The sequence below is a fragment of the Psammomys obesus genome, unplaced genomic scaffold, assembly GCF_907164565.1.
Source record: "Psammomys obesus unplaced genomic scaffold, mPsaObe1.curated_primary_1811, whole genome shotgun sequence".
NCBI lineage: Eukaryota > Metazoa > Chordata > Mammalia > Rodentia > Muridae > Psammomys > Psammomys obesus.
Window position 1 is genome coordinate 11,146,130 of NW_026590767.1, and position 10,299 is coordinate 11,156,428.

Consider the following 10,299-nt stretch of genomic DNA (forward strand, 5'->3'; position numbering starts at 1 on the left):
CATTTATCCCATGGACACATGGAGGTCTGGCTGGTAGGTGGTGAGCAACCCTGTGAGGGTTTCCTGGAGGCTCTGTGAGGTTGCCCTGGGGCACCATCTGCAGGCTGACCTGGCCTTGCTCACTTGCTCACAGCTTACACGGTTTGCCAGGAGCTGGTGTATGGTGCGGCTGCATCCACATCTGGGGGTTCCCACTTTGGCTAGGGCTCCATGCCTGTGTAGAAGTGGGCCTTCCACTGTGTGGCAATGAATCATTGATGCTCCATTGTTCATTAGATCCTGGACATTGCTGTGGCCATGACCAAGATGTGTCACTAACTTTTCCAGGGGAAAGTGAGTCAGCTTATGGACTGGCAGGGTGTGATGTGATGTGGTCAAGGTCTGGGGTCTGGGGTCTGTGCTGTGATCACCACGGAAAGCTAAATGGGTGACTCAGCCTGTGTTCTCTCTCTTATTTTCCTCTCTAGTCTTTTATGTATTGTTTTACTTTGGTCTTTCAGATATCTGTCTGCTCAGCTTTCATCAACTTCAGAAATAAGTTGCCTGTCTTTTGGGGGTAGTACCGATTGCTTTTCATGCTCTGTATGGCGATCCTTTGTCAACACGTGCTGTACAGCCCCAGTTGTTTCCATTTGTAAAATGACAGTTTCAGATTGCTTGATTCTAGTGTTTGCTCTCTGCCTCGTGCTTTGCGTTGGTGTCACTTCTAAAGCCTGGCAAAGCCCTGCAGCATCACCTCCTGCTTTCTGTTAAGGCTGTTGTCCTTCAGCGTGTGCCTAGGGCTAGGCTGGGAGTTGAGCTCACATTTGCTCCTGTCATCTAGAGGACCAGCTCCACACTTCCCGTGTGCGCCTTCCTTAGGACATTGCTCTTCCCAAACAAATAGTCATGGCCACTTTCAGAAACTTCATGATTGTGTGTGAGACAATTATTGCACTTCAGTCATGGTCCACTGATTTCTGTATCTAGCTTCCATCTGTACCATACTTCTCAGTTTACTGTAGCTTTACAGTAAGTTTGGAAATAAGGGAGTGTATGTCTGGCTCTTTATATGGCTTGGGTCCATATAAATGCACATGAATATTATATATTTTATATACATATAAAATGCACATGAATATTATAATTAACTTTGTAGATTTCTTAAAGTGCTGTTTGGATCTATCATTGTTTTAAAATTGTGTGTTAGGAATTATTAATGTAGGTGCACAGGGGCCACAGCATGCGTGGGGAAGTCAGAGGACAACTTTTTTTTTCTTTTTATTAATTACACTTTATTCACTTTGTATCCCCCCCATAAGCCCCTCTCTCCTCCCCTCCCTATCCCACTCCCTTCTTCACGCATGCCCCTCCCCAAGTCCACTGATAGGGGAGGTCCTAGAGGACAACTTTTCAATAGTTGGTTCTCTCCTTCCACTTTGTTTTGAGGCAACGTCTCTCTTACTGTGTCTACACTTGTGCTGTGTACTCCATGATAGCTCCTATAGAAGTACCTGCACATCCATGTTCATTGCTGCTCTATTCACAAAAAATAGCCAGGAAATATGAACTGTATAGATGTCCTTCTGTGGATGAATGGATAATGAAAGTGTGTTCCCATACCGTGAAAGATTATTCAGTTGCAAAGAAAAATGAACTTTACAGATAAATGGATGGAATCAGAAGCAATAATTGTAAAAGTGTTGACTCAGGGTTGAAGAAGACATACACTGCATGTTCTCTCTCATGTATGGATACCAGTTCTGAGTCTCTACATATGTTTCCATTGGAATATTTACAGAAAACAGGAAACCAGTGAGGGGTCCTGGGGTGAGGTTTCAGATAAAAGGATATAGAATGCAGGTGGCAATCAAGAGAAAGGAGAATAATGGAACAGGAAGTGTAAACACACTGATCGATGGGAGGGCATGGTAAGAGAGGGATGTGTATATTATAAGATATATATCATTAATAAGAAAATAGTAGTCCATATTTATTTAACCCCATATATATGTATGTAACACACACATATATGTATATATACATGTGCGTTTATATACATTTAACTCCACATATGTACATATATATACAGATACCTATATGTACATGTACATATATATGTGCGTGTATATATACTTACATATATATGGAGTTAAATCGGAGTTATCTTACCACAGGGGGATAATGCCTCATCCAGACATCATACAAAAAGCTTTTTGTCTATCAAACAAAAAGCCTTGACCAGGTCCAGGTATGGAATATCTGTTTTCCAGTTATTGATCTCTGGAGTCATATAGGCCCACCCAAACATTACACTCTATCATTATTGCTTTTGGTTACCCTCCAGAACTTGAGGATAAGACATCACTGCTGAAGGCACAACACACTTGGGTCATAGACCATAGGAAAGTCAAGCTGGTATCAACCAGGACACTTCATTTCTCCTGTCTAGCTTTTATAGACCTTAAACGTTTTTGCTTTTAACTTTTAAAAATGCTGGTTCCCCCACAATGATCACAAAGTACAGTATTCCTTCAGCGTATTCTTGTTTTGCTCTTTATCATTTCTTTCCTTGTACTAATCGTGGATATGGTTTATTCTTGTCTTGCTAGATCACTGCGTTGCATCCTCAGGTTGTTTGGGGTTTCTCGCTGTAAGCTTTCTTGTTAGGCTGGTTTCATAGCATCCACTGATGTTGCTGTTTCCTTTCCTGTTTTAAAGATGTGTTTGCTTTACTGTAGGAGTGTTTTGCCTGTATGAATGTACGTGCACCCCATGCATGCCTGGTACCCATGAGGTCGGAAGAGTGTGCTGAGTGGATCTGTGTGAACTGCAATGTAGTTGCTGGGAACAGAACCTGTGTCCTCTCCAAGAGCAACAAGTGACCTTTACTGCTCAGAATTTTTTTCTGACTCAGTATTTACTTTCTGTTTTGTTTGTTTATGTTCCGAAGAGGGGTTAAAACCCCGGATCTTATGCCAAAAACACACCCTAACCCTGAGCTATAGACTAGTCCACCACAGGTTGTTTATACAAAAATTTCATATATTTTTAGGGTTTGTAAAGTTTGTCATGCTGTTGATTCCTAGCTTTATTCCATTTTGTCCACTGAAGAGATTAGTAAGGATTTTCACCATTAGAATTTGAGGTCTCATGCCTGTGGCCTTTCCTGTATTCTACCGTGGACTATATCCTGTGAATGACAAGGAGAAATGTTTTGTGACACCATCGAGTAAATTTGCCTATAAATTCATGACAGGACCATTGATCTATTTTTTTTTTTTTTTTTGTATTTATCTGTAGACTTTCTGAGATGTCTGGATAATCTGTTTTCTGATAAAAGTAGAATACTACATCCACATCATGATTGTATTGAGCTCAATTTCTGCCATTAGAATTTGTAATGGCCCTTTTATAGAGTTACATCCTCTAGTATTGGATGTATACAACGTTGCAATTATTATTAATAATATAATTATTATTATAACTTATTTATTGTTGGATATTTTATTCATTTTTGTTTCATTTTCATGCTTTTGGCCTAAAGCCTACTTCATCCAACATAATTTCAGTGATGACTGCTCACTTTTGTTAGGTTTCCTTAAAATAATTCCCCTGAATTCTTTGTTGGGATGTTTACAGGTTTCCTCACAGTAAGGTAGTTATGTTCCCCTGGTAGTGTCAGGTTAACCTTTTGTGCTGTTGCCATGATATTTCTGCATCTGGTGGGTTATTCATCTCTCCCCTCCTTATTGGCTGTTTTCCCAGTAAGATGTCCTAGCAGTTTTCTGTTTCAGTTGGCTGGGGCGTACCGGCTGAAGGTGGGGTACTTTAACTCAGTGTTCATGGACAATGTTGAATCTCCAGACTTTTTGAAGCTCCTTGAGGACATGGAAATTTCTATGAGGTACCTGGTTTGGGCATAACACATCCAGTAGTGGAGGAAGTCGCTGTCAATGTCTGAGGATCCACGTTTTAAGGCTTCACTGGTTGGTTCTAAATGAATACATGGTAGAGTCTGAGGCCTGCACTTGCTTATTGCTACAGTTTGAGTGTGGACTGCCCCCAAAGGCTCATGAATTTGAATACTTAGTACCTGGCTTGTGACACTGTTATAGATTATGTAGGTGACGGAGCCTGGCTGGATAAAATGGATTACTAGGGGAAGGTGGCTCTTGAGGTCTTATAGCTCAGGCCTACCCCAGTCTCTTCTCTGCTCCCTTCCTTCTACATTAGGATGCAAGAAGATTACCTGTACCACATTCTCACTGCCATTCCTTCCCCTCTATGGCAGACTGTATCTCTGTGAACTTCTGCTCAAACAAATCCTTTTCCCCTTTACCTTCATATCAGATACATGGTCACAGCCAGAAGGAAAATGATGAATAGTCATTGCCTAAATGGTTCCTAGTGATGAAGGTTGGATGGCTGTGTATGAATGTTTGCTTCTCAGGCTCTGTGTGAAAGGATTTTGAAAACGGGCCCTCAACTGTTTCTTTTCTTTTCTTTTTTTATTTTTATTTTTAAATATTAGTTACAGTTTATTAACTTTGTATCCCAGCTGTAGCTCGCTCCCTCACTCCCTCTCAGTCTCACCCTTCCTCCTTTATCTCCTCCCTGCCCCTTTCCAAGTCCACTGATAGGGGAGATCCTCCTCCCCTTCCATCTGACCCTAGCTTATCAGGTAACTTCAGGACCCTCAACTGTTTCTTATCGCACGTTTCCTTCCCAGGAATCTGTGGGCCTAGACACCAAGAAAGTCTGTTGTGTACCTCAGTGTCACAGGTGTCTTGTGGTTTGCCCCTTTCTCTCCCTCAAGTCAGTCTCCTGGGCAGGGCTTCTCACACTAAATTCTTTGACTGGGCTCTGGATTTACTTAATTGGGTAAAGCAAAGTTTGATCTTTTAAACAACTCCTCCACGTTTGGGGTTAAACACCTTGCTAATTTTTTTTATATGTAGTAGAGTTTTTAATCTCATTTTTTGACTGTTCAGTGTTAGTATAACAAGATAATTGTTATCCTGAATAACTTAAATAATTTACAAGTCTGTGTTGATATCTTGTGACTTCATGAGGTAGTGTGTTATCTCTGTTACTTCCACTGTGGATACCTCAGGATTCTCCATGTACGAGCTCTGCTCATCTCTGAATAGAGCCTTGTTCTGTGTGGACAACCCTTCTTTGTATTTCTGGTTTCCCCTTTTTGGTTTCTTTTGTCTCTCCCTTAGTGTTCAGTGGGTGTGGTGAATGTGAGTACCCGTCTCATGCCCCTGATGTTAGGACAGAGGCTTCCGGTCTTGGACTTTTGAGCACAGGCTAGCTTTAGGTTTTCCTTACAAACTTCTCTTTTGTTCCTATTATTTCTAAAAATAATTTAATAATATCAGACTATACCAAGGACACAATTTGAGGTGATCATTACTTTTTCCTTCAGTGTGTTGACATTTTGTATTACTGTGGTTGTTTCTTATGGATTGAATCAACTTTGCCTTTCTGAGATAAATCTTGGTTGCTATGCCATCTCCTTTGTTAGTTTTTTGCATCAGTATTTTCAGGATCCTAGTCTGTAGTTTCCTATTATTGTGATGTCTTCACCTGGATTTTCTATCAGGATAATGATGCATATAGGGAGCTAGAGAGCCATTTTTCACCCATTTAAAAAAAGCTTGAAAAAGGTTGATATTAATTTTCCTTTAAGTGCTCAGGAGAATTTGTCCATGAAATCATCTTGCCCTATGCTTTTCTTTGTTGAGAAAGTTTAGGGTCAATTTCCTTTTTTTCCCCTCATATATCTATCTATCTATCTATCTATCTATCTATCTATCTATCTATCTATCTATCTATCTATCTATTATGTAGATGGGTGCTCTCTCTGAATGTACACCTGCATGCCATAAGATGGTATCAGATTCCAGTATAGATGGTTGTGAGCCACCATGTGGTTGCTGGGAATTGAACTCAGGACCTCTGGAAGAGGAGACAGTGCTCTTAACCACTGAGCCATCTCTCTAGCCCTAGAGTCAATTTCATTGCCAATGATAAGTCTTTTCATATTTTGATTTCCTATTGGGTCAGTTTCCATAATTTGTGTTTTTCTTGGAATTGTGGTTTTCATTTACATGATTTAAAGAGATCATTTATGATCTCTTTTCTTAGTGAAATGCTTTTCAAAATAGCTTCTTCTTCTTCTTCTTCTTCTTCTTATTATTATTATTATTATTATTATTATTATTGTTATTGTTATTAACAATACCAGCTGTGAATTCCCTACTATTTAGTGGGCCTTAAGTTTGGTTAGACATCTGTTGGTTACCCCCAAGATGAGTGCCATGGCTGCTCTATTTGGCTATGCTGCAAGGCTGTTCATTTTGTGGTTCACAGGCTTTACAGCTTGGTCGGGCTACTGCTGCTTTTCTCTCTTGGCAGCTTGAATAGCATTGGAAGTATGAGAGCAAGTCCTCAAGGAAGGGGCTTCTGGGTCAGAACCAGCTCAGTTCCTAAGTTCTGTGTCTAGTCCTCCTCCCAAGGTTTATGGCAATAGGGTCTTATTTTCAGTGTCTGGGAAGCAACCAAGGGCAACAGCAACAGCTTATATTGTTTGGGGAGTTGCTTAGATTTTCCTGACCACCAACTCAAAAATTGGAGGCTTCCTATGCATGGCATTGGGGTTTTTATTAGATAGTGTATGGCTCTTGGGGGAACAATTGTCACACCCATTAGATTATTCTATAATTATAGAATATAATTATTCTATAATCTATAAAAATCTATTATATAATCTATTATTCTATAATAGATAGAATAATAAAAATGGATTATATGTATTTTGTGTGTATGTATGCATGTGTATACGTGTGTATGTGTGTATCTATGCCCACTTTTGATTTTGATAATGTGTTTTTTCTCTCCATTTTTATTAGTCTATCTAAAGTATCACACAAATGCTTTTTAAATTTTTTAAATTTTATTTCAATTTTATTTACTTTACATCCCAAGGGTGCCCCTCCCTCCTCTCCTCCCAGTAACCCCTCTCCTTTTTCTCCCTTCTGTTCACCCTTTCCCCACAGAAAAGGGGAGCTCCCCTCCCCCATATCACCCTCCTCAGCACATCAAGTCACATCAGGATTGGGCATATCCTCGTCCACTGACACCGGGCAAGACATCCCTGGGATGGTGCAGTGATCAAAAGCTGGCAATAGCATCCATGTTAGAAACACCTCCCTCCCCCCACTCGCCCGGCGACCCATGTGAAAACCAAGCTGCACATATGTGCAGCCACATATGTGCAGAGGGCCTAGGGCCAGACCATGCATGCTCCTTAATTGATGTCTCAGTCTCTGTGAGCCTTCATGGGTCTGTGTTAGTTGTCTCTGTTGGTCTTCTTGTGAGGTTCCTGTCTTCCCCAGGTCCTCCCCTCTTTCCCCCAATACTTCCACAGGACCCCTGGAGCTCCACCCAATGCACGGCTGCAAGTTGTAGCATCTGCCTCAATCTGCCACTGGGTGGAGTCTCCCAGAAGACAGTCATGTTAGACTCCTGTCTGCAAGCAGAACAGAGCATCATTAATCATGTCAGGGGCTAGCTCTGTACTGTGGGGTAGGCCTCAGGTTGGGCCAATCATTGGTTGGACAGTCTCTCAATCTCTGTTTCCTCTTTATCTTTGCACTTCTTGTAGGCGGGGTAATTTTTGGATCTAGGGTTTTGTTGGTGGATTATTCTCCCCTTCCCTCTACTAGTCCTGTCTGGCTAAGAGGTGGTCATTTCAGTCTCTGTGATCCCCCCACCCCAGAAGTCTCAGCTAGAGTCACATTCGTATCCTCCTAGCCTCTAAGATTCCATCTTAACTAGTCAGAATGGTTAAGATCAAAAACTCAAGTGACAACATATGCTGGTGAGGATATAGAGGAAGGGGAACCCTCTTCCATTGCTTCTGGGAGGGCAAACATCCTTTCTGGAAATCAATCTGAAGCTTTTTTAGAAAATTGGAAATAGTTCTACCTCGAGACCCAGCTATATCACTCCTGGTGTTAGGAGTCCCACATGAAGACTGAACTGTACAATTGTTAACATATATGCTGAGGGCCTAGGTCAGTCACATGCATGCCCTCTGGCTGTCAGTTCAGCTTTGTGGGCCTCTATAGGCCCAGGTTACTTGATTCTGTAGGTTTTCTTGTGGTGTGCTTGCCCCTTCTGGCTCCATTAACACTTTCCCCCACTCTTCCATAAGACTCCCCGAGCTCTGCCTGTTGTTTGGCTGTGGGTCTCTGCATCTGTTCCCATCAGCTGCCGGGTAAAGCCTCTCAGAAGACAGCAATGTTAGGCACCTATCTGCAAACACAGCAGAACATCATTAATGGGGTGGGCTCTCTCTCATGGCATGGATCTCAGGCAGGGCCACTCATTGGTTGGCCTTTCCCTCAATTTCTGCTCCATCTTTACCACTGTCCATCTTGTAGGTAGAAAAAAAAATTGTGGGTCAAAGGTTTTGTGCTTGGGTTGGTGTTCCAGTACCTCCCTTGTTTGTTTTTTAAATGCTTACTTTATTTTAAAATCATAGTGTGTGTGTGTGTGTGTGTGTGTGTGTGTGTGTCTGTGGAGGCCAGAAGAGGGGCCCAGATCCCCTGGAAATGGAGTTACAGGTGGTTATAAGCTGTCTGATGTGGGTGCTGGGAACTGAATTCAGCTCTCCACAAGAACAGTAAGTGCTTTTAACCACTGGGCTATCTCTCCAGGCCCAGATTTTATTTTGTTTTGGTCTCATAAGTTGTCTGAGTTACTTTGAAAAAAATGTATATATTTCTTCTCGTGTATCTTTTTCTGATGCCAATCCCTTTTTTCATTATGTTTTCATTATTATTATGAAATAGGCATTTTCCATTTAAACCAGATTTTAACTTTATCCACATTTGTTATGTGGTCTAGAATATGATCCATGCTGGGAAGTCTCCTGTGTGCCAATGAGCCTCCAATGGTTGTGAGGTTGCTGCAGTTCTCTCCTTCCTGTGTTCCCTGTGGGTGTTCTGTCTACTGCGACAGCAGCTTTCTAAGTCTCTGGTCACTATTGGAGAACTGTATGTACCTCCCATTTCCCCCAGCAAATTCTGCCTCTGTTTCCCAAGGCTCTGCTGTTTATGTGCTGAACATTGTTATTTAGTACTGGTGAACTGACACCTTGATCAATTTATAATGGTCCTTTTGGTCTCATGTCATAGTTGTTTTTCTTACAGTCTTTCTGGTCTGATGTCAGAATACTCAATACTCAATGCGTAAGGACGCTTTTCTACCCATTGACCGTCAACCTACTTGCGTGTTAATATGAAGTGAATCTATTATAGATAATATATAACATTTTTGTAATATTCGGTAATTATTTTCTGTTAATAGGTTTAGTTCACTTTTTATTCTCAAAATAATTGACCACTGGGCATTGCTACCTCTGTCATTTTGTGATATATATCTGTGTGTCTTACAAGTTTTAATTTTTATTTCTTTCATGATCGCATTTTATGTTCATGAATTTTTGCATGCTATTTAGTTTTAGAAATTAACTTTTTGTCATTTTCCATTTTTTATTATTTAAAAGTTATTTCACGGATGATTAATATTGTATGTGTTTTTGTGGCATACCACGTGGTTTTTAAAATACATATATACATGGTATAATGTTCAAATTTGGTAATTATATGTATCTAATGATAAATATATAAATTTCTTTTAGTCAATTTATTAAAAATGTTCCTATGGCTTCCTTGGAAATATGCACCACATCATATATGGTCTCCTTATTGACCAATAGAACAGCAGAACTTATTTTTCCTTCTTAAATGTAACTTAACACACATTGAGCAGCTTTTCTCTATCTGTCCTCTCCTGTCTTTTCCAGCCTTTGGCACACATAACAGCAACATAAAATTCTATGAGCTAACTTCTCGGATTCATTACATCTGAGTGTTTGTCTTTCTCTGCATGTTCCCCCCGCCCCCTTTAACGTAATGATCACTGACATGCTGTTAGAAATGACAGAATTTCATAATCGTATGGTCGAGGATTATGTGTATACATTTTCTTTATCTGTTTAACAGATAACAGATAGGCTGGTTAACTAGTTTTGATCTTATTAATGACATTGTAATAAACAATGTGAGTGTAGATTCAATATATTTGGAAATTGCTTTCCTAGAGTTACTTTGCTACTACAATTTATGCCTTTAATTTATAATGATGTGCTCTGAGTTAATGTCAACTTGAGTTCCATAATTTCATGATATAAATGTATATATATATATATATATATATATATATATATATATATATATATAT

The 10,299-nt window shown here is 40.2% G+C and overlaps 1 protein-coding gene across 1 annotated transcript in view; it reads left to right on the forward strand.

Moving 5' to 3' along the window:
* The window catches only part of Scart1 (scavenger receptor family member expressed on T cells 1), a 73,788-nt gene that overhangs the window by 39,071 nt on the left and 24,418 nt on the right, over positions 1-10,299 (forward strand).